Source organism: Haliotis cracherodii, unplaced genomic scaffold, assembly GCF_022045235.1.
Source record: "Haliotis cracherodii isolate W230 unplaced genomic scaffold, xgHalCrac1.p SCAF_16, whole genome shotgun sequence".
Taxonomy (NCBI): Eukaryota; Metazoa; Mollusca; class Gastropoda; order Lepetellida; family Haliotidae; genus Haliotis; species Haliotis cracherodii.
Genome location: NW_027266271.1, coordinates 20346369 through 20370445, shown reverse-complemented (window position 1 = coordinate 20370445; position 24077 = coordinate 20346369). Strand labels below are relative to the sequence as shown.

The window sequence follows — 24077 nt, the reverse complement described above, 5'->3', positions numbered from 1 at the left end:
TTACACTAATATAGTTATCTCTAAATTGATATATAAATATTAACTTAGCTCATAGGATGTGAACAACGTGTATGCATTATAGATAATAAAGTTTAGTCAATAATAACTGCGAGAATGCCACTCTTGGGTAGGACGTAGGATGTAGGACGTATCAGTTCATTATCAGTACAAAAACAATTAAACAATTTATATCAAACTCCATCATATTTAGAATTCACATAAAATTAAAAAATATCAGTTTGTACTGGTATAGAAGGAGGTGTATGTAATTCACAGAAGAGAGTTTTGTGTATGCAATGTTCCCAATGGTGTACGTACGCGTGTGACTTGAACCATCAGTAACTTAAACCTCCAAGACAACGTGACATTACGCTTTTAAAATCCACCCATTTGGGCGTTAACAAAGAAGAATGTAATATCATCATCCCAGAGGATAAACACCAATAACCCGATAAAGATTGTAAATTCATTTAAGCCTTTCCAAATTCACAAGCGGGTAGTTTAGGTGTTCAAAAACATGGGCGAAACAGATAGCCTTAGTACACCCCTCTTGGCGTCGGCTCAGAGATGATAGGGAACGTAATTGCGGCCTTAGCTAGTTGACAAACGCTGCCCCTTTGGTTGACAATGTATGCAACCAACTTCTGATCGTTATCGCGTAAAGGAAACTTACAATCTTCTCAGACTATGTCAGGTAGCGACAAAATCTTTTAACAATGTTATACATGGGGACACGTGCTTCTTTCCCTTATATCTGTACGGGGAGAGGCAGGCTTTTGCTAAACAAAGCCTTATAAATCAGTTGGCTGTGTTCTTTAAAGTGGCCAGAGGGAGCATGTATTACCTCAAGTAAAGGGACACTCTTCCCCAATGAAGGTATAAAACTTGAGATAAGGAATGGTCCCTACTTATTGCTACCACGAAAGTAAGGGAGATCAAAGGAAACCCTTTCTGTCGCCTTAGCAACATTGCTTGGGTTTCGATTAAATATCTTAGAAACAGCATTATTTGTGCATATTGCTGCATGTATGACGTCATGGGTTATGAGAGTTTTATGAGTCCGTGTTTACCTTGTGGTGGCGATGGTATATCAAGGCATGTTTCCTTTACTCACATAGTTATCGTTTAATTTTGGTTATAAAATCTTCTTGTTATTTTATGAAAGGGGAGTTTTAATAAGACAATGCTGAGCGTGCATAAAGTTTATTTTTGTGTCGAGAAGGATATTACATACTCAATCATCATCCTTTGTCTGGTCACTGTTGATGTATGATGTCAATAAGAATTCATTCGAAATAATTACTTTTCATATTATAATATATATATAAGTCAAACAACCTTCTTGTGGGGTAAAGACCCTTCTCATTCGCCCAAACCGCATTTTATCACACCAATTTGCATATAGACGTATTTTGATGCATTTTTTTATCCTTCATCAGTTGAACAGACAAAACTAAAGGTACTAAACAGAGAGTTAGAGAAATGCCGCTGACGCAGTGGCTAATGTTCCATTTAAATCAAGGTAGCTTGTAAATAATCGAACCTGGAACGGTCAAACAAGTGGTTGATAGCGCGAGCAACGATCCATGTCGTCGGGGTGCGATGATTCTTTTGTTGATATTGTAACGCCCCACCAGCTGACATATAAACTTTATGCAACATCAGGGAATATTTGAAATATATATATTGTAAGTTCGTGTGCTGGGATGTTTTTATGTGTGTTGCCGATGGAGAAAGGGTGCATTTTTCTGTCATGCACTACATTACATTAAAATTAGTGCCAAACATGCAAACTGATATTGGATTATAGGAACGATATCTTATAAGAAAGTGCTTTGTATGTATTTAAAGGTATTTATCTTACTTGCTTTTCATCATTGACCGATCTGGAAAAATCTCGCAATTCCATGTGGAGAGGCTCAAATAATATTTTATTATATTTGATTTGTATTCTGTCTGCGGTGAGGCTGGCAACTCTCTGTCATGATCAGCAACGTAACCACCGATGACTATGTGGTCGGTTTCGTAGACAAACATTGGCTCCTTGGGGTGTATTCTGCCCCTGAATCCCCTCCCTCACCCTCTTGGGATCAAACATTGTATACACGTGTTTGATATTTAATGTATCCATTGGCCATACATTGATGGTTTTTCTCACATGTTTTAACAGTTGTGTTTTTAAGCTTTATAATCGTGTTGTATAGTTTGTTGTTTCAGAATCCATATTACAAGCTGAGATAAAATTACTTGTAAACTATAATTTGTATACGACATTCTGAGACATCGAATGAGTGTAGAGAACTTGATGGTTTAGCAAATATGTTTTAAAGGATATAGATCTATATACAAATACGATACAGTTATAAGTAATGACACATTCAACGTTCTATATTTCTGTTCAAGCGCCAACTGCTCTTTTTCAGCTTAAATCGCAATATTGTCTTTAAGGTTATTAAATTAATTCCTTCTAATATTTATCAAAATTTACACGATTTAAAAACGCTTGATTATCATGTTTGTCGTGTGATACGACTCATCTTAAAACTACATCAACTTGGGTTTGGATAGGTTATAAAAGAAACTTTCAAAATTATGTTTCTAAAGTATCCAAGTCAATAGATCACAGTTAAATAGATACATTTCACACATTAAAACTTAAAACCTCCAAGCTACCCTTGAACACAGCCAATTAGTTCATAAATATCCCACTGGCGAGTAGATCGTGAAAACAAACAGGAACCAATCAAAGCGTTTCTTTGATGCCAAACTAAGCTATAAATATATCTAATCGATCACAATAACGAGGAAAATCAATCATTTATTGCAAACAGGTTAGGCCCATGAATAGGCAATACAAACCTATGAATAAATTAGGCCTGATCAATAGCTCAACATTTAGACCTAATCCCATAGTTTAAGATTACTCCCTTTACATGTATATTGATACGGTTTATGACAAGATCGAAATTGACAACTTTCATGATTTGTGTTATTTGCAATCTCTGTCGGTGTTTGTGCTCCCTTCTGTAAATTCTGATGTAGGCACTTGCAAGTGACATCTTGTTGAAATTATTGTAGGTGTGATGAGAGAGGCCATCGCCAACACTATGATTGATGGTCTGGTTAAACCAATGATTATATAGTCCGTTGTATGGTACGGTCCTTTACCATGTAAAGCAACAGTTATGTCATTTTTCACCAATCAGACCATGGCATGTATGTTATGACTTATATTTTTACATGTTGGATATGAACTAGTTTCTATGTTACTGAGATTTATTTCTCATACAACCCTAGGGAAGAAACGCGCATCTGATTTAAAATAATATAAACAAAATAAGATGAGAATGAGAAACTTTCGTAACATTCACTTTTTAGATTTGTTCGCATTATTTCTCCGTGAACCAATTTTGGTTTAAATATCTTTAATATGCAGGTCTATGAATATAGTTATTTTTGTAAAAGAAAATAGATAAAAGATTGGATAAAAATTAAAAGAGATATATGCTTAATATATTTGTGTTGTTACTGTACTGTCAACGAGAATGAATACATATATATAATTTAGGAATACGTATACATGCGAAATGTAATGGAATCCGTACACAAGCATATATTTAATGCAATGTCTATTTCCATTTTCCTTAGGTCTAATCTCCTTACTAGTCCGTTTCGATTTGGTATGAAAGCATAGCTTCTAAAGTAGTAACTAATATTTCTGCGAAAATTAATTCCGCTTTAAAAAATATGTTCTTACTTGTACAGTTTACAGGAAAACAATGCATGTGTGTAAAAGGAAATTGATTTAATAATTTGTTTCGAATTACTTGCTCTTGGTCGGATTTGTTATTCACGTTTAAAGAACTGAATAGTGAAACCAAGGCGAATGACGTATTACAGGTTATTCAAATAAGATGTTTCTTTCTGTATTACAAAATACAATATGCAAATTCAGTTTAAATCTATTACCATTGTTATTGGAAAGTCGGAAAAAAAGATCACACTAAACATTCTAATAGCCAACATACTTAGCATAATTGCACATTTAGGAATTTAATTTGTTCGCGTGATTTGACAAGATTCTTTGTTTATTAGCTGTCCACAATTAAACTTGTTTTTTTAATTCCAAAATCTCATATCATCCGATCATTGAAAAACGCGAAACAACATCGAAAGGTACTTAGACAGGATTTTTTTATTAATTCAAGTTCAATTCGTTGTGCTTAGATATCGAAATAGTTGCACGAGGCTTCAATAATGTGCAGATGTCATTGGAAGGTCACTCAAATCTTCACTTATAGCTCCCTTACGGTCAGAACAATCTGATTACTCTCGTAATTTAAATTTTGTTATAGATGAAACTTTTATGTTTAGTTTCTTGAGTAGCGGGTTATGCAAGAAAGGTACTTTCCCAATCACGAGAGGGGAGATTGTACGTATCAAACGAATGTAATTCAGCTTGTCACAGAACGCCAGGCATGAACACTGGCTTCATTAGAGTCGCTCACTGTTGAAATTCTTTCTGAAATGGTCATTTTATTGTCTTTTGAAGCCATATGTTCGCGGGGATGTCTAGCAATTTCGTTTCATTAGAGGCAGATCCGTCATGGAAGATGCCCCATGAAACGATCGTAAAAGTTGAGACAAGGGGTCTTTCTGATACCTGTGCTCTGACCCATTGCTGGACTGTCCGAAACTGGACAATAGAGGCCAGTCTCCCCACGCCAATTTTGACTTTTGGGTGTCTTATATCTTTGAATCCGTCTCTAAACAATAGAAGGCCCTTTATTGTCATTTTTACGTCCTTTTCTCAAATCTTTGTTCAGACCATCCGGTATCTCTTGCTCTCTTGGTTTGATGTCCAACGATTCTTAACAATCAGTTTTATCAATCGTAAATTTTTTATGTCTGATCCTAGATTCTGTATTCGAACAATGCCATTGTTTACAAGGTTAAAAGAATTTTGTTGTGTGTTAGGTGTTAATCCCTCGTCTTTCGTCAGCCGGGTGGAGAATATCCGATAGTACAATAGAGTTTCTTGCAAACTGTTGTTGAATGCTGGAATCAAAATTCTACAACGGAAAATACCATTTCCTGAATTTTAAACTCCGTACAAAGAAAATTATTAGAGACAAAAGTATACAGGGATTTCTATTTGAAATGCCACAGCAAAAGCGTTCTACGCTCTTTAATTCTCGTTTTCTCACTTTTCTCTAACGAATCTATCACTATTGAAATATTGAAAAATATAATGTTTCCGTTTTGAAAGTGATATATACGTTTAGAATTTTCTCAGTTTCCAAGCTATATTAAATATAACATGAAATGTGTAACGTTTCATTTATGAAATAATACATACGAGTGTGTGTGTATTAACATGCATAAGTTATAAATGAATATAGTTCCTATTGTCCATCTCTGAACAACAGTTGTATTACATTAACTGACTTATGGCTGGTATGGCTTAATATGTGGTTGGCTGTATAAGGTATCCTCTGTTCATATAAGCGGATCAAATTTAAAGTGCGTTTTAAATAATTTACACACGTCTGGTTACACATTTATAGATGTAGAGAAAAATAAATCAGACCATGGTAGTTTATGGTAAGATTTTGATATGCTGTATTTCAGTAGAAAAAAACATATAATTACATAAATATTCATGTCATAAGAATTGTTGAATTGTTAGAATTGTCAACTCATTCATTTCACAACTATGTTTTGTTGATTTGTTGTCTTACTAGTTGTTTCTAGATATGTATCAAATATTTATTTGCCACCATAACTTTTTGTTTCGACAAATGCCATTAAGTACATTTATTTACAAATTTCAAACAAAGTATTAATGTTAATTGTTGTTCTTCATTCATAAAATGTTTTCGCTAATTTTTGAATTTTCATTTCATACTATATGTATGATTCATCAGACTAAAAGCCCTTCTATATCTGATTACAAACAAATTAAAAGGGCTCAAATCTACGAATTCCCATCATGAAGTTAACGCTCGTAAGGATTTTGGCTCCATAAAAGGTATCAAATAACGGTAAATCATTTCAAATACACCAACTACATATTACGCCCATTAATGCTGTATGTGTTTTATTTTCGAGATACTGAGTACATGGGTTGCGAGAATTACAAGCATCCTGGAGAGAATATACATACATCAATAGGAATATGACCCTCATCAAAGTTCGTTTTAAATCCGATCCATACTTTGGATGCACCAATTTCTTTGATAAGAGGCATGCATCTGAAAAAGATGAAAATAGACGTCAGTTTTAACGGAAATGTAAATATCCAACGATTTTCCCCGTTGGGTATTACACATAATTATAGTATTAGGTTATAACCACATGGACATCTGAACCCAAAGTACACTTATGGGAATAAGGAGACAAATATTATCTAAATGATAATTAACAGCTCGTCTAATGTAACTCTAATGAACCCCATACACAACATATAACTTCTTTGTACATAAAGATAAATTCTTGCTGAAATATTTCTAAACATTCTGACATTGAAATGGCTTAAAATGAAAAACATGGATAATAAACAATAATGTATTATTCGTCCGACATAAATAATTTAGTTTAAAGTAGATACATACATTAAATAGTTAGACCTTACAGAGACGATTTAATCACTTTTGTAAAATTTATAGAAGAAAACAATCAAAGATATTAACGTAAATAATAAAAATATAGTTCAGGGTGATATATAATACTGTCAAAATAAGGGAATTAAATCGATCGATACCACATTGCCCAGATTACATCAATCGTTTGCAGCATCGCGTAGCAGGTACCCGAGTTATCTCCCTTCTGTAAGGGTTTCATACCGAGCCAGATATGTTGTAGTCGAGACATCTGGTAAACAGTTGTGCACACTTGACGAATGTAATATGTAATCAGGAACAGACTGTCTGTGAAAAGCAGAAATGTAGGAATCTCTACACGTGGTGTAAAGAGTTAATGTGCGTTCCAATCTTACCTAACGTCATTTTGTGACGTTAAAACGTAAATACTGAAACTAGGTTGGCTCTGATTTATCGTTTTGTCCTGTTGTTTTGAATTGTTATCAGCCCATACACTATTCGATGGTTTTATAAATGGGAGAATAATATTACCTACATGTACATTGTATTCAATATGATACCACATTGTAGAGTTAAACATACTTGTGGTAAGCCGTTCATATTTTAGCGAAGAAACCAGCTTGTCGGCTTAAATATAAGAAGGGTGGAAGAAAAGAACCATTTGTGAGAATTGTATACATTACGTAACAATTGAGGGGGCACGGGTGGCCCAGTCGTCTAAGGCGCCGCGGTTCGATGCAGAGTTACGTCCCTTGGGCAACCTATGATTGTGGGTTCGAATCCCGGTTCACCCCGATTATGTTTCTAGATTTGTCAGCACCATACCCGTGCTCATGAGTTTCACCGAAGTGGTAAACGTCTGAGACCCGCATCACTTCGGGCTTTACTCCCACATTAAGCTGACTGGAATATTGTTAAAAGCGGCGTTAAACTCAACTCACTTAACATTTGAGAGGGATATTCTGAGTGTTCCGGTGTGGACTGAACCTGAATGATAGGTATGGGTACCAGTGGTCGTTTTCCACAGACACATTTGCAGTTTCATATCAAGACAAAACACAACACCATTTCAATAAGTTCTCAGAGTTTTGAAAGTTTACAATTTATCAAACATTAAGTTTTAAATCTCACAAAACACAATCTTCAGAATCGTAGAGCTACCAGCATACATGGAGTGAATAAGGTTATTCCTCTGTTATGAGAAAGGGTCGTTTGCTTACCTATATATCCAACAGAAAAGCTTAACTGCAGGATCTACAACTGTCCATCGCCCCCAAACAAAACAAATAATACAGAACGAGCTACGCCAAAACTATGTGTGTCGACTAAGAATTTGGTGAAAGCCATTCCTTTTGGTAATCATTTAAGTGCCTAACGGTAGTTTTATTAAATGGGTATGTCCCCATGGCAAGCCACACACCATGCAAGTATTTCCCGCACCTCTATGAACCATTGCAAGTGTGTGGCCCACTCATATTTGTTAGAGTAGTTTTCAATCTTTATAAATCATGACTGTCTGTATCGCCTATAACATGGATCAAACTCGACGCAATCACCTTAAGCAGCGTGGTTTCTCATTAGTGGTCTGCAGTGAGATAAAAGGGGAGACCACCCGAGGTCGCCAGACATTGGCTGGAAAAAGGACCTCTTGGGTGGCAAGGTCACAAGCTCGATCCCGAAGGGGCAATAACTCTAGCCACTTTGAACCCAATGACATTCATAGAAGATTGGTTCATTTTAATGGCTGGGACGTAGAATCTCATTCTTGTAAGGCATGAAGCATACGATTAAATAAGTCCACTGAGGATGTACTGGCTTGCAGTGTTAAAAATCTGACCATCCCGTCCACGTTTTTTCGACAGTTAGGTTGCATGATGTGAAGAAATATGGTCCAAGAAGAAACAGACAGTGTTCAATTTTGAAAGCCGTAATGACGTTTGGAGTTAAAAAATCAATGAATTCAAATTTACTCACTTCACCCGATGATTAATGTTAAAGCATTTATTACACAAAAGCACAAAAGTGTGAAATAGGAGAGTGTTGTATAACGGTTGAAATATAATTGATTTATATTTAATAATATCTGTACCACCAAAGAAGAAGGGGAAATGCTTTGTTCTACATGACGGCCACATGACCATATATCAAGAAATCTATGTTTATTTAATAAAGCTGTCAGTACCAGGGAGTGATATGATCCTGTTAGAATTACACATGGTGCCAATCACTGGATTGTATGGTCCAGGCTCTATTTTTTCAGAGCGCCGTCATATAGCTGGAGAATTACTGAGTACGGCGTTAAACAACAAACAACAAACAAAGAATTACACGTGATAAATTGAATCACATTACTTCATAAGCATTATATTATTTCACGTACTGATTGATAACGTCCTTTTCAAACTTCATACCTCGTATAACTTATATCATCTTTTACACGAATTTGTGGTTTAGTGTTTCTTTTGAAATGTATGATAACATATCATGTGCTAGTTTAGATATGTGGATAAATCAAGTTACCCTAATGAAATGAACCTTATCGGAATCGAGGTCCTTATAGCATGTTACCTGGCAGCAATCCGTGACGATTAAACATGCACGACCATGTACAGGTGAAACCGGTGCTTCTCTGAAACACGCTTTCAGCCTAATTAATCAAATACATTTATTGTATTAATCTAACGCGTCATTTACTTAAAAGGTCCAACTCTTTTAACATCTCGTATGATGTTTATCCAACGTTTCAAGTACACAATATCAAATTAGTCAGGTGAATGGCAATTCAACAATTGCAAATAAACTGTTCTAGTGTAGTTGAAAGAATTATTACTGACTGTGTGTGTTATATTATGTAGGATGAGAATGGTTTGAGCGTCCATTGTGCATATCACACATGTGATACAGATTCAGCCCTTCATTTCCCTTTTCAAAATCGGATCGGTTGAGAGATGGTTTATGAAGCATGAAAGGTGGTAGTGAAAATACATGAATTTATGTGTCAGAATATATACAAGTGTATGTTTAGGTGAATGCATGCAGGTATATTAAATATTTAGAAAAATGCACGGAACAGTTGCAAACTCTGTTGGGTGTATTCACCGCTAACATCGAATTGATGAGTTTATTCATGAACATAATATGAAAACGTATCATTGAAATCCGTGTATCTATTGCTACAAAACAACCAGTCAGTTATCAAAACATATTTGTTATATACCCCAGTATATGAAATGTGTAGAATAAGAATCGTGAGATTACATGAAGAAATATCACGCATCCAGATACTGACACAGATTCTACCTGACTACTGAACATCTGTAATGTTGATTTGCGACAAATACATTTGCTCGTGCAGCTGAATAAGTAAATATAGAATCCTACATGTACTACAAGTGCAGTGTTTTTTGCTTGACTGGACAAATTTTGAGTTAAAATATACCTGTTTTGTTAAAATCTTTGCAAACATTTACTTGTTGAACTGAACAATGAAATGAAAATGACTCATGTATATTTAGATATACAGACGTTTAGCGGATATTTAAAAAAAGTAAAAACGTATGATGAATTATTATGTCTAATTCATATGTCAAAATAATATTTTCTAAACCATTACGATTATTTATGTGTATATCAATTTAGTGTGGTTAGCAAAGGTCTATTTAAAAAAAAGAGTTCATTTGAAAACACGTATGGTTCATGTTCCATCATAAATGTACTCATTTCAAATATTTTATTTCGTGATATAAAAAACCCTACTGCATAAAACCTGCGCTTGAGATGACGTATTCACCATGACAGAAATGTTTTCTTGATGACAGAACATAAAACAAAGATATTCAACTGTCGATTTATTACCCGAAAATGAGAATAAATGACATGTTTAAAACCGCGAACTTGGGTTCACGTGTGAACAAGAAATACACTAATCTATGACAGGAGAAAATTCGCTAATGAAGGGCTGTATTTTGGAATTGAAGCCGTCTTATGCTGAATGAATTACAGCGACATCTTCGAACATATATAAGAATGAAACACTAAAAAATGACAGTTTATGGTACATTTACAGACTATAAGTTAGTATTTAAAGTCCTTAAACGTTGTTTGGCGGGATTTCGCCTAAACGCTCTCAATAAATCAGAACGATATCATCTAGAAAACACGCATCCTTTACTCAATCTCAAACTTCGCTTTTAATGCTGCCTGTCACTCACTCTTGACATAGTGAATGTTTTTGGCCGAATATATTTTCTAAGATTCTAAAGGAAGTGACATTCAGAAATAATAGCTCTATTTTTGTGATGACATGCCATTTAATATATAGAAACTTAAATTATCAACTGATTCAAAACTACAGTTTCTATCGCTGACGTGTTATGCGCCCGGTTTGTAAAAAAGTTTGAAATATTAAATCTTCTGATATAATTAAAAAACGTTCATTGTATTTATTAAGATACATTTCTCTTAAATCCTTATACATACAGATCTTTATGAATTTGATAAAATTCAAGCTCAACATCAGATATTTAAAAACATATGTCGGCGTCATATTATTGGGTGCAAGAATGCTTGCTTACATTTGAATCGGGAAGACGATACGTAATGACACTTCTAAGAAGCGCGAATGTCCTGTGTGATTATGAAAAGTGTTTTTATTCGAAGGGAATGGAAGAGCCGTTGATATATTTGTCAAACAAAAATCTAATAATGTAATCAATGATTATGTAACGAAAACCAAACATATTTAAATGTGTATTATTTATGTAAATAATATTTTTGCGTAGATGTTCTGTACATAGAAATAACTACACAAGAGTTAAAGTATGTTTAAACAACGTTGTTTGTTAAGAACCAGTACATCCCGGGGTTGCGTCATGTCCTAGGTTACGTGTGTAACAAAGTCTAAACTATTTCAAACATACCCACATTTATTAGTCAGACTCAAGTACATTTACAGACCGTCGTCATATAGCTGGACTATCGCTGAGTGCGGCGTTAAACAACAAACAAACGAACAAACATTTATTAGTGACACTTGAGATGATACTAATGAACGAAAACTTTTCCAATTTCAACCGTGAAGTTTTTTCCTCAGGATGTTAACTTCACATTTAGTGTAACGTTGAAAGAAGCAACATTGGGGATGGATCCTAACGCTGGGTCCCTCCCAGGGGGTGTCCTTGCACGGCGTAGTAATACATAACGAACAAAGCCTTCATGCGCAATCAGACAGCCGAATCACCGTTTTCCAAACGTGGTCGCCTCCGCTTAAGAGAACAGCGAATTTTAACAGCAAAATTAATATTTATCGCCTCGAAATGAAACCATTATTATAATAATTCCCAAACGAATGCAAAAGTCTTGGAATGGTTGGGAAACCCTGATTTGTTTTCTGCTCGTTCACCGAGCAAGCCAAACCGTTTTTGAAGATTGCAGAGCTGTTTGTTACATACTACAGTAATAAATCCATGTCAACTTTTGAGGAAAAAAGAATCTTCGTATTCATTCTGTAGCTTATATGTCCACTCACTGACATTTTCACGTTTCAAAGGAAGGACGGAAGGAAGGACGAACGCAGGCAATTGTTGAGAAAAACGAATCCAAGCACAGAAATTGGCGAAATCAGGTGAGCATGAACTGTTACCCCCTGACCACATCTGGGGTTCTGTTTTAAATAGTAAATGTAAGGCCTTATATGCATGAGATATTTTATGTTCGATGGGTGCTAAAACACCCGCACCTCTTTTATCGCACAAGGTTACTGTAGCGTTTGTGGTAATGGTGTACAGGAGAAGAGGGGAGATAGGGGTTCGTTTACCCTGGACCATGAAATCATTTATTGCTGTGTTTATATGATGAACGGATATTATACTCACACTCAGTAAAGAATAAAAGTAGCATAAAAGCCTCGCCTTGTCTTATCACCCGCGGAAGGGATGTCGTCATTTTATTACGTGTTATTCTACCCTTGTCTCAAAATTAAGTAATGAAACCATCCCGAATCACCCTACTGTGGCACTGGCCAGTTCAAATTTGTCTAAGTTACACAATTCTTGGGGCGTCAGGACACCAAACCACATTTATAACAACTCATGTAATTTGGAGTCCAATAACTTCGAAAGGAAATAGAATCTTTATACCTTAAGCTCCCACTCTCGGGTCCTCCTTGCTCAATATCGTTTCTCGGAGTGAGTTTGAGAATCAAATTTAGACGGGCCGTCCCATCCTGTCTAAGAAGCTGTTCGGCCTGTGCCAGGAGTGGAAATTCTAATTACTCAAAGACTGGGAAGAAGGGGCATAAACTGTTGTACTGATTAATCATATAAAAGAGAATATTGCCCGTTTTATGACACTCATAGCGCAAAAAATGACACATAAATACCCCACGTAATTGAAAAATTTGATCGAGTCGACTCATCTTCAAAGAGCTTGGCTCAAGATATGTGATCCATTTCGGCAGAGGGGCACTGGATCTCCTTTCTACAGATTCCTAAATCAAGCCCATGCCTTTGTTAAAGCGGATTGATCTAACCTATTTCCTTGGAGCGAATTATTTCCCTTTTTCAAGAGACGCTATGGGGTAATGAAAAAAAATATATCATTGAATATGCAAAGAGGGTTCGCAAGATGCTGCCCCTAGAGCTCTTCAGGGGAAACTGTAGCAAAGCGCCACTGAATAAATACCACCCTAACACTAAAGAGAATTCCATTAGAAAAATGAAATAATAAATATGCGTATCCTTTTCGCGTTTCTTGCATTGTCTTTGCAATTGAGGAGTATGGCTTTCTGGAATATTGTGCATAAAACCCAATAGAAAGAGTCATATATCTTCTCAAGACATCTCAAGCTTCTAATTTGATGCAGTTGGACGGGAGGCTTGTATTAGGCTGGTTGATGTAAATGCTTCAAATTCAATAAATCACGCATAAGGACAACGTCTAAGTCATTCTTAGAAAATATGTAGCAATTACATTGAAAACAGGCCACAGGGCGAATTTGCATTATTGTTGTTGGGCACTGCTGATATGTAAATGATCGATCTAAACAAATACTATAAATGTGCATGTCATTCATAACCAATATAGGAAATATACATATTAATCATAATTTAGCCATAGGAAGACTAGTAGTTAAAGTTTTTAATAACTCGTCGATTCTGTGTGTGAAAAAAACTTATATAGGATCCATCTGTCATATCATTTCAAACATTGAGAGTTCTCGGGAAAATCATGCAAATTTATAACAGATGTTTCACAAACATGAAGAGAATTAGATGATAAAATCAGATTGCTTTGATAAAGACGAGCTCGTTCTCACACTGATCGATCAGAATTAATTTGCAACGGAGCATGCTGTTTTTTTTAAAATCATTGGATTACATAGTAATTAGGGATAAGCAAGGCATTATTTGACGACGAACGAAAATGGAACAACATGGCGTAACGAACACTGAACGTTGAAATTAAATACTATAGAGATATATTAGGGATGCAAATTTCAGGGCGTGGATTATTGAGAGACGAATTACGAATATGTTAGTTTAAAGAATAATTACAAAAGGTGTATTTAATTTATCTTGTAACAGTGATTAGATGTATGCGACAGGACGAGCAAAGTTACAGGGTTTAATTTAGTTGTAATTGTAAAACTAAACATATCCAAATAAAATCTACCTTCCTTTATGTCAATGGTCAAATGTATGAGAATATTGAGAATATTTACAATTTCTTTAAAACAATAAACTTAGGTAGGTTATTGTAATAATATATTAAGTGGAATAGACAGACGTACGTTAATCATAAATATGAAAAGAAAGTTAAATATCGCCATGAAAAAAACACATTCATATGAACATGAAAATAAAGTCAAAATTAAACTGTTTCGAGTTAAAGGTAATAGTGATTAAGCAACACTATATAAATATGATCAATATCTTTTATTGTATGATTATTTAATTCTTTTTCAAGATCACATGTACACTAGGAAGGACATGTTCAATATTGCACTACGCTTACACCCTACCAACACGTTAAATATTTATGGCGTCCCTTTCCAAGGATCATTTGATACATTATAGTCTTTCAGTTATTGTTGATAACGATTACCTAATGATTACCATGTTTTATGTTACACTTGAGTGAATAATAACTAATAATAATTCAGTGGAATCGGCAGCAAGGGTAAAATAAACACGTAATCTCCCAGAACCTGTCAATTAATTCGATGTCCTGTTTTCAGCTCAATGATGATTCCCCGATGGTTTGTTTGCATTCTTTCTAATTAATAATGCAATATGTTACGCATAAAATTGACGCTTCAAGCCAGCTTCAATTGCTGTATGAGTAGCTGTACATAATCAAGCATTTATACAGGTCTGACAAGATCAACGATGCACACAACGCAAGTTATTTTACTACACACATCACTTAATAAAAATAAATAAATCTTTTCACTATCAACGAAATAATTAATTTTTGTTGCAAAATATACAAAAAATTAATAGGTTTCTTGTTACATAATGCACTGATTCAAGACCAGGTCAAATGTTGTTAAAAATACTTGGATGAAAGATTTTATAAATGCTCAGTCAGATTTTGATTTAGTTTTGAAGTAAGTTCTTATGGAACCGTTGTTTGAAGATACACAGAGTACCTTGAACGAACATGAGGAAAACTGTTTAGAATATTAGGAGAGTCGGTGTGCAGATATTCTCTCTGGTTTATATCACAGGGTACCAACATTTTATCTTGACAATTATTGGAGACTATAAATGATTTATCATATACAAATCCTGCCCTGGAAGATAGGTGAAATTCTGGTAATAGGATATGCAATGTAAGGGGTTTGATGATAGGGCATACGAAACCGTTCGGATTTGCATTGTTTAGGATATATATGTAATGTTGTAGTAAAATAGTTAGTATCTTAACATCCAATTACATTCATTTTGTCAACAGTGATTGGTAAAAACGTGTGATTGGCATTTTCCGTTGTTCGCAAAGTTGCCGTTTTAGACATAATGGTATATTCGTTTTCAGTTTTGAACAGTATACTCATTGTACTGTATTCACGAACACGTGGTATAATCACTTTTTGATAGTGATTCATAAACACATACTCATGATATAGTCGGAATCGTACAATCAAACGAGACTTTCTTGTGACTGTTTTTCACTTTCATTAAACAATGTGAAACTATTTCCCAAACGTTAATATCCCTCAGATAAGCGACATGACTTAATGCTAGGGAAGGGCATAAAATTTAACATATATTGGCCAAATTTGTTTTGAATACACACAGCAAAATGATAACGATCGAAGGTGAATGGCTACATTTCCAGATGCCAAATACAATATGTATCAAGAACACAGGTGAAACTAATTGTACACACTAACATTTGGAAATGATAGTAATCTGAAACATGACATTCCATCATGATCCATTCTCGAAGCACCACATTAACACCCATCAAAGCTAAACGGAAGGTCCTAGAAAATACATATTCGTGATAATAAGACATATTTAAATACGTTATATTTATTTAAACACAGTCGTAGACAGGTATATCGTGACGTGTGTAATCAATAGCAACATCTCTGATCACTAGGAAGCGGGGAAAGATGAAGATGCTGAGTTTTTAGACAAATACACGGTAAAACAAAGGGATATATATTTGTACGCATGCCTGTTATAAAGTAAAATGAATGTAATTGCTACAAAGGAGTGTTCCTATAACGTTTATCTCTCTGTTTACCATGTCCTGACAGGATAGAACGATTACTTTACGTACCAATAGATCAGTTAAAAGAGGAGATAAAGATTTTTGATGGAGTGCATTAAGTACACAACATTTAATGGTATTTATATGTTTTATGAAAGAATAACTTTCGTATTTAACACATATTCATACACGTGTTAAGAAACTTCACCGAGATCGTTTTACATCTGATGCATCACGAAACAGAGTATTTCAAAGCAGTTTTATTATTTTGAAAGCAGGTATTAGGTAAACGTAGCGAAGGTTTACATTAACGTTTGGAGTATTACAACTTAAATATGATTGAGTGTTGAGTTTTACGCCAGCTGTGATGGCGACACAAAACACTTTTTTTTATGAAATCGTGGTAAAAAACAAAATCGTTGGAAGAAAGTATAGGTTATATTTTGTCACATTACACATTAGCATGGAATGTCATTTGCATGATATATTGACACGGACTCTTTGGACCAATATGTAGTCGTAACAAATCAATAAAATGATTGTTTTAGTCAGGAGAATCACTGACACGAATGGCTTTATGTGATATACAATACACGAGCTGTTAGGAAATAAACGGATGCTGATTTCTAGATAAATAAAAAGAGCAACATCTGTTTCATGAACATATATTAACGATATTTAACTTTAGAGCCGTAGTGATGAATAAATTTCTTTCTCTAAAACATGCCTTGTATGGAAAGAGGTGCCCGGGTGTACATAATACCGCATGGCTTGTTGTTAAGCAGGTGATCGGTGATCGGTGATAGATGATCGGTCAGATCAAAACTGGAAATAACATACAACCATTTGTGCAATAGTTACAATAAATATAGTTGATAAGTGAAAATATTTTTGGAAAAAAATTTACACACCACCTCCACCGTAATAATAATAATAATAATAATAATAATAATAATAATAATAATAATAATAGTATCTCTTATTACAATTTGCACATTGTTCATTTGATAAACATATTTGGAATCATTTCAAGGAAGAGTTTTAATTTTTTTAAATAAAATAGTTCCGAATTTTCGTAAAGAACATTGGACGAGGATACACGTGACCGACATTGTGCAGTGATAAGATGGTTAGAATGGTTAAAAGAAATGTATGCTTGTTCGTAAAGTTTTCTATACCATTAACACCGTAAGTCGTATATGTAGTTAAAATGGGTGCACCGTAGGATTTAAAGCCGATCTATTGGAGGATTTCGTAGGAGATTAATCTCGTTAATATCATACGTCACTTCATTTAAAACATCATCCGTCGCGAGGTTTTTATGGTTTGTATGACTGAACATTACATTAATCAAATCTCGTAAGTTGCCTTGCATCGTCACTACAAAGACTTTTTTCGCATAAAGGGTAAGGAAGGGTCATCATTCTCACGCCGTTGCGTGCCCATTGCTTTATGGGTAATGAGTGGAATGTGCGATACACTGCTTCTAAGGCACCTCGGGGCCATATTTTTGAAATATTCCTGCAAAGAGTACCAGCTAATTTGTGTACAATGATTATGCTGTGTTTATAACTGTGTTATATCCGGATTTGTTTAACGATCTAGTAGTTCTGGGCTCGTCTTTCTTATCGGTGGGAATCACTTTCAAAATAATGACTATCTTGCTGTAAACGCAAATCATGGGATTTGAGTTATGATCACCTATTGACAACATATAGCTGCTAGCGTTATTCCACATTAGCTGTTTTTGTCGCACACTTCTCATTTTGTTACGTTTTAGCTCATTTAGCATGCATTTTGATCGTTCTTAATACGAATATTACACCTCCATAATGTTGTTTAATACCCATTTTGGTCTTGCTCTTGGCCTATTAACGACTGACTTGGTAAATTTAACGACTTTCCAAAGCTGAATTTTATTTTAAATACACGGAATATGTGCCAGTGTGATAGTGTTTTCAAATCCAATTACTGAAAACAGCTTATAGTTTGAATTATCAGCTAATACTAAAATAATCTTAATAAACACTTTGGGAAACTTTCATAAAGGCCATTATATTATTGGACTATGCATTCTTAAATGCGTGTATTACGACTTTCTGAACTTTTTAATTTTTTTATTTCTTTTATCAGTTAATGACCAAGGATGATTGTGCTTTCGTCCGAGGTACATGCGTTCAAATGTGTCAGTGTGTAACAGCACAGGTTATTTAGTTTGATTCATTTTGTTTCAAGAGAATCGATAAGACTTAGGAAAAGTATGTCCTTGATGTCCTTTCTGATCCTTTCTGACATATAAAGTAAAATGTAATTTTATGTTTATTAATTTTGTTGAGTGAGGGTAATGTAGTATATTTTCTGTTCCATTCGAAGGCACAAAAACTAAGAAGTGGAGCGAGTATAATTTCCTGTGAAACAATTGCATTAGATTATCACATTAAAATATCTTGTATTCACATGCAACTTATTCGATAAGAACCAGATTGTTGGTAAAGCAATTTTCTTTCTTTCGTACATGCGCATGTGCAGAAAGCGTGTAATTTGTTGAATTTCAAAAGCTTTTCAGCAACACATGTGCAGATTTCCATTAGAAAATAACCCTATTTATATGCGAGGGTGGATGGTATAACATTTCAAAGATTTCTACAAGTATGATTCAACATAACACCACACCTGCGAGAAGTTTTCCCTTACACTCATTATTTACAAATTGTTTTCAGGAAAGTAGTGCGGGTGTTTCTTTGAAGTAAAGTTATGTGCCGGCCCCTCGTAAAGGCCTCCAATTGAAGGGAAGCCGCGTCTTAGCACGGAGGTGCTTCTCCCTAATAAAACAATTCCCACCTTTCGTCGTGAACCGCCGAGAGACCATTAGCCGACGCAATGTAAATACCCGATTTGAAATTAGACCCGTAATGCTATGTTGTCCATTGTACGTATGGGGTTTAAGTCTTATCAGCCCAACTTACATACCCTCAGAAACTTATAAACTGTCATTGCACTTCCATATAACGTATTTTAGACAAAACTTATGTCCTCGTGAGAGACCGCGACCTAAATTCGACGCTCATATAATCTTGGTTAAGAGCAGGTTTCAGCACGCACTGTTGTGACGTTTTGAGAGGAGCTTATGACCATCACGTGGTGTGATCGACTTTTCTCGCCATAGCTCGAATTTAAAGGACATTTTCGAAAACCCGGAACGGAATAAGATTATAATGGCATAAAGTCGTATTTACATTCGTGTAATTAACAATTTTGTAAAAGGGCGCAAGACAATTTCTAGAGAGAGCGTAAATTGAGAATAATGTGATTAAGTGCCTCGTTTATAAATGTGTGGGGTTTACAAAGAATTCTAAAAAAAACAGTTTCTTCCATTTGTCTCCTTTTTTCATTCTGCCTTTTCCGATGTGGATTTATGTTGTTTTTTTTTAACAAAAAAACGTGGAACATGTGGAACACCATATCCACACTAAAAAAATACTGGCAGGAACATAACTCAAGCAGCTATCTTAGTTGTGTCGAGATTAACCATTTTCTTAAATCGTGTGAGTAATATTTCATGTTTCGTGTTTGTTTCCTACCCTGCTGAGCTCCTATTTTGATATAACCGCCTTGAGGTAAATGGTAAAATATGGCTTGGGACAAATAAGGAACGAGAATGATTTAAATGAGAAATCGGGTAGGTCTAAAACCGAACCCCCTCCTGAGCAGACCGGAACATTTCTAAAGCCGCGTGGGTAGACAATGTAATATTACCAGAAACAGAATATCCCGAAGTAGTTCAATTATACACCGCTTGGCGCGATACACTTTACCCAACAGAGAAACGCGAGAGAGATCCCGCGACACCTACGATAATTTACGAGAACACCGTGCCGAGCTTGCTTCCTACGCTGTGAGGAGCTGTAAAGAGCTGTTTGCGTGTGGTACTAGCTTGCAGAAGACTACAGTCAGATGGCGAAGCTTTTTACGCTGTGAGAAAACATGTTAAAAGAACACATTTATTCCTTGTTTACAATTTTTTACCGACTTTCTAAGCATCTTCTAGCTTTGATCTTTCGGCAAATTTGTTTTTCTACTGTGATATATGGACGCAGCTTCCAGCGAGATATTTTCAGTTGCACCGAATTTCCAAAAAGCTATTGTTGTTTCTCCTCTCTATGCAATACGTTCCCAGCCAATATGATCCGACAATTTCATAATTTTGTCTGTTAATCTCTTCAAAAGGCCAGCGAACGCTAATTACCAGCCCAATTGCACAGCCGCGTATCGTATTCAGCTTACAATTGCAAGTATTCTGGCGAACATATTCCTTGTTTTCTCATAATAGATGCAAAATGTGATAATAAATTCGGGTTCGCTTGGAGGCAAATATAACAGGGCATTTCATCAAAGGCATAGCAGGGCATAGCAGTCAACGTTGTGCGGTTATGAAGATATTCGTTATATACCCCCAATAAACCAAAGACACTTTCATCGGTCACAATCGCTATGAAATGAAAAACATACTCCGACTTTTCTTAAATCATATCGCCCATAGAACACATAACATACGAGACAGCGAAAGTCTGATCTACATTACTGCTAAGTGTGCATGCATTCATCGAGTTCTTGATATGTCAAACATGGTTAAAACGACATGTATGCTCTTGTCGAAGCTACCTAACTTACCTGTGTTACTGTTGTAAAAATCATTGGCTATGGATCGTCGCCAATGAGACGTGCTACGCAGGATGTCTCAATTTAGCAAATGAAACTTTTTTCAGATAGTTTGTGTGAAGACACATATGTGTGATAATCACAATAAGGTTTTTGTGCACTTTTTACACACATTTGTAATTAACATACTTCCGAATCAATGTATAGGATCATATCAGTAATGATATATTTAAAAAAAAGCATTATGTTGCTTTTGTTAAAGGCTGATTTAAAAAAGATCGCAATAATTGTTACTGTAATCAGCATAAATGCTATTTTAGAACGATATATTTGTTGCGTGAGTACATTGTCTGACAAGTATATCGGTTTCAGAAATTTTGTTTATAGATGTTCCCGATGACAATAATTATTAAATGACATTTTGTGTATAAACTACAACAACATGTTTATAGTAAACACCATGGACATGAACACACTTATTTTTAAAACACTGTTTACTTTCTTTATTAATTAATGTGAAACAGAGAACCAAATTTGTTTCATTTACAATAATCAATCGACGTATGTCAAAACCAGTAATATGGTTGGTTATCATAGGAAACATGTTTCGTTATAAATTAGAAATACATGTGATGAAGAAACAAAATAATCGTGACAGCAGGAAAATATATTTTCACTTACCCCTAGTCTTATTTCGCATTAGCCTGGAAGGGAGATAACTCTAATTAAGACTTACGTAACAACATCAATTATTTCACAGCAAAAACTCAAACTGGAACATGTCACGAACGGTGAAATATTGCTTCTTAATGTAATCCTTTTGAAAAGGCCAGCTTTCAGCCCCAATAAAAATTGGTTAATTCGAAATGTAACAAGTAAATTGGCACACAAGTTCGGGTGCTGTACAACGCCTTTGAACATACACATTATTAAAAAAACACGCTGTTTTTTTCACATTTGCATCGAGTTGTAAATATAAAAGAATACTATTTGTCCCAAAACAAATATTAAATTTTAAAGGTGTTCGTTAAATATATAATTCAGCTTTCTAACAACGAGTTGTATTAGGCACATGCGCAGTTCAGTTGATTGATTTTACACCTGCCAACATTGAAATAGGTTTGTATTTTGTTCCCTCAAGATCAAAGCACTGATGTCGAATAAATCCTCCCGGAAAAACAAAAAGAGAAATCGGCGTGATATAAAAACGGAAAACTGTCTTGTTAACTGATGTGAAAAACTCTAAAATGCATTAGCATTCTACAATGACAAATGTTTTTCCTAAGACATTCAATCTACTGCACGAAATCACTGATTACTTGGTATGGTCCGAATATCGATGTGACAATGGCGTGTAGTGGTGACGATCCGTCTAATGTGTGGAGGTTTATAATCCCTTGTAGATCACCTACATTTCCTATTTTAATCACAGGGAGGTGCTATGAATATTCTCCCCCTGTCGAGAGGAACAAAATTCCGAATACGAAAGATCCTTTGAAGCGAACGGGAGAACTTTTCTCTAGTAATATTTCCGTCAGCGCTGCTACAGAATGGCGACCGTTCCTTTGCTAATAGACGGGTAGAATCATTCACCGCGATGAATGATTTTCACTCTAAATGAGAAAACCGCACCGAGATCATAAAATAATATGAAGTTGTGCTTTTGCGGCAGTTTGCTCAATGCTTAAAACGTGTCCACATGAGGCGAAGAATCTAAGCGTGCGGCGAAACGCTTGGCTTAATTTTGAAAAAGAACCTTTGTAAAATTGCTCTATCGTCCTTTTGCCCTCACCATGGGAAATATCCCTCATTGTGAAATTTGTTTACATCAGATTTATTTATGCAAGCTTAAAGGCTATAAAGTTATATTTTTATTGTGTTTAATGGTATTTGAAGAATATATCAAAGGGACAAGAGAGATGTGAGCTATTGATGTTTGCTCATGTTTGTATAGAAATGTCTTTGATATTTTTCACTGATGTTTTGTCAAAAGTGTTATTATTGGTGTATAGAAATAAGTTCTTAAGACACTTTAAGAAGAAGAAGAAGAAGAAGAAGAAGAAGTAATGATCATTACCCGCACGGGAGCGATCGTATGTAGGCTACAAGGTTTAAACCATAGACGTGTTAAAATTTATTAAAAATAATAACATTTTAATACCGGGGTTTTGATAGTTTTACAAACCACGTAATCAACCATGGACGTGATACTTGATTAGTTGATATTTCATGATAAAATGGGACACCTCAACGATTCCCTGAGTTTATAATTGAGAGTTACGCGTGATCAGATCATCAGGGATACACGACAATGAACGTTTTCTGGTCCTTTTGAACTGAGAATGGTAATTTCTGATCGACGTAATTAACATGAACACTGACGATTGGCTTGAAATGTCAACCAAACCCGCGTTTAATCAGTAATCTCTTTCCACCACCTTAACCCTATCGTTATTCATAAAACTCTTTAAACAAACGACCACAACGAACAATCTAAACACCTTGGTGTTTTTCTAAGCTCGGTGTCATTAATATTATGATTGCAGAGCGTCGAATATGTCAGTATAAATTTATCCGGTGAAAGCTAACGAAGAAAACGATAGCACTCCTTAAAATACATTATGCCACACAAGACTACCGTCAATACAAGAGATTAAGGGATGGCTCAGTTGATACTGTTTTGCTATTTTAGAAATAAGGTAATTTCTATGCTGAATGTGTGCGCGGATTGTCTAAGGTGTTTGACTGGTAAGAGAATAGGTCAAATGTCGCCACAGAAGCTATCGAGATAGTTCTAGAATGATAATCTGCCTCACCCGTAGCTGACGGCCTCAAGAACTTGATAACTACCTTTTCTGAAAAGACGAGTAGTCATCGGCGACATCAAAGGTTTCTTACCTGTAAGCTTATACTGCCTAGTCTTTTTAAGTCCAGGTGTTGGCGAAGGCATATGTCATGGTGAATCGTATTTCTCCAGGTAGGATCGTTGCCACAGAGAACATCCAAAGTAGAAGTTGATTAAACATGGGCAAGTCCTTGTTCTAAGTCTACACTGCTTTGATCTCCCCAGTTAACTAATGCAGGCCTGAGCTGGAA

General features: G+C 35.3%; 1 protein-coding gene across 1 annotated transcript in view; it reads left to right on the top strand.

Annotated features, from left to right (window-relative positions):
• The first annotated feature begins 12156 nt into the window (after positions 1-12156).
• The window catches only part of LOC139463921 (homeobox protein Hox-D10-like), a 122268-nt gene continuing 110347 nt past the window's right edge, over positions 12157-24077 (top strand). The window contains exon 1 of the mRNA XM_071245350.1: positions 12157-12225. The gene's annotated coding sequence lies outside the window, so the exon portion shown is untranslated. The remainder of the gene's footprint in view (positions 12226-24077) is intronic.